The sequence below is a fragment of the Euprymna scolopes genome, chromosome 32, assembly GCF_053919585.1.
Source record: "Euprymna scolopes isolate OS-2025 chromosome 32, ASM5391958v1, whole genome shotgun sequence".
Lineage (NCBI taxonomy): Eukaryota > Metazoa > Mollusca > Cephalopoda > Sepiida > Sepiolidae > Euprymna > Euprymna scolopes.
The window spans coordinates 34732059-34734172 of record NC_136513.1 but is presented as its reverse complement, the minus strand read 5'-3'; the positions used below and the strand labels follow the sequence as shown (position 1 = coordinate 34734172).

The 2114-nt window shown below is 37.7% G+C and overlaps 1 pseudogene; it reads left to right on the top strand.

The window, feature by feature from the left end:
• Positions 1-808: 808 nt before the first annotated feature.
• LOC145256700 (5S ribosomal RNA) lies at positions 809-925 on the top strand (annotated as a pseudogene).
• The last annotated feature ends 1189 nt before the right edge of the window (positions 926-2114 follow it).

Genomic DNA, 2114 nt, shown 5'->3' with positions numbered 1-2114 from the left:
CGGTGGGGGAGCAAATAAATACCATCAAAGTGTAGTATCTGTTCTTCAGATGCTGCACTTCTATTTCTTGTTCTCTTTCGGTGGAGGAGAAATCCTTCACGACTGAGACAATTTTTATTTTTGTACCTTTTCTCCACGTTAAAAAACGACCCTGGTGTCTAACTCTGTCCCGTGGGGAGGCATAGTAAATAGGTACTTAAGTGAATCATCAGAACAGATACTACACTTTGAGATATTAAAGCTGTTTTATTCACAAGAAAAAAAAATGGAGAAATGAACAAAAAATTTAGGCACAAGCCCAACTCAAAAAGATAGGGGGGGTCCATCTTGTCTCTGTTTAAAACTTTAAAAAGATTTCTCTTTTAGCCAGCATCTTTTATTGTGTTTACCCGTGTGTAGGGGCGGGGGGTTCTACTTAAACCTAATTTTAAAACTTTTTTTTTTTACGCTTGGATCCTGGCCCGAAGCCAAAGAACGTTAGCTCTTATGGGAAGAGTTTTTGATCTTGGAGAAGTGGTTGTTTTTAGCTCTTTACATCAAGTGGCTTCATGCCTTGTCTGGAGCTATTTTCAAGGTTCTTGTTACTATTACGGATTTTTAGAACCACCTTCGCGCGCTAACATAATCCATTCACTATGATATTGATTTTCAAGCAAAATCGTTTGTAAAAAAACTTATATTTTTTTCTAAGTATCAGTTTCAATTTTGGAATTTTGGAACAGGATACAAAAATAAACACGCAAAAAGTATTATTTTATCTTTAAAAAAAAAAAACAGTAACTAAAATATCATGGATTCCGTTATGCCGTTATACGGCATAATCGCGTTGACACACCGGTTCTCGTCAGATCACCGAAGTTAAGCAACGTTGAGACTGGTTAGTACCAGATGGGTGACCATTTGGGAATTCTAGACGCTGTATGTGCTCTCCGCTTATCTCGGCATTTGTTTGCAGTCGTCCTGTACATACATTCACTTGCCACTGGTATTTAACAATGTCGACTCAGGAGAGATGTGGTTAGAGATTGCGCACCTCCTGTCACAAAAATGTCACGTGCAAGCACCCCTGCGCGTGTATCCAAAGTCTGCCAAAGGCTGAAGGAGCCCCTGTGTATGGATTTCGTTCAGTCTTGAGAGACTATTAATACACTCTGTAAGGGTGCCTGCGAGTGTAATTGTGGAGCAAGGGTCGCGCAATTCCCAATCACACATTTCCTAAATCAATACTGTTTGATTCCAGTGGTGAGAAGAAGTCCTGGACGACCGGAAACAATGCCGAGAAAAGCGGAGAGCACATACATCACTTGGTATTCCCAAATGGTCACCCATTTTACTACTGACCAGCCTCAACGATGATTAACTTCGTTGATCTAACGGGAACCGGTGTACCAACGTGATGATGCTATATATGTGTTAGTGCTTGCTAAGACAGTGCTTTTCCCTTCTCCTTTCGTGTTTGCTTCATTAATTTTTGGTTATGCACTAGATTAATAAACAAAATAAACTGATAAATATTTCATAAAGTAATATAGTTTTATAATGCTAAAAACAAATTAGAAACAATAAAACAATAACATTTATTATTTTATGCAAAAAATAATAAAGTATAATGCGAGATTTTTTATCTGACATTGTTTGCTACGGACTTTGTGTCGCCTATTCTTTCTTTCCTTTGTCTTATTTCCCCTTTGTTAATGACATGGTTCCCAAGAAATGCAAATGGGCGATACAATGAACAGTGGTTTACAATTACGTCCGCACAAGTGACCAAATTACAATAAAAAAAAATAATAATTAAATGTTTATTAACCAAGAGTTATCCGATCTATTTCTCATATGACGTTTTTTTTTTTCTGCAATATTTCTCCCTTTTTATGTCTCCTTCGTCGGACCACTGTTAGAGTATGGTGTCCACGACTCTTCCCTATATCTAATACAAGATATCCAGTATCTGGAGAGCGCTCAAAGGCTGGCTACTCGAATGCTGCACGGTTTATCGGATCACTAGACATTTAATCACATTATGTTTTCATCACGTGTACACTTAATCACATTGAGATATTTAATCACGTTCGGATTTCTGAAAGCGTTTGAAGGGTATTATTTTTTTTCAC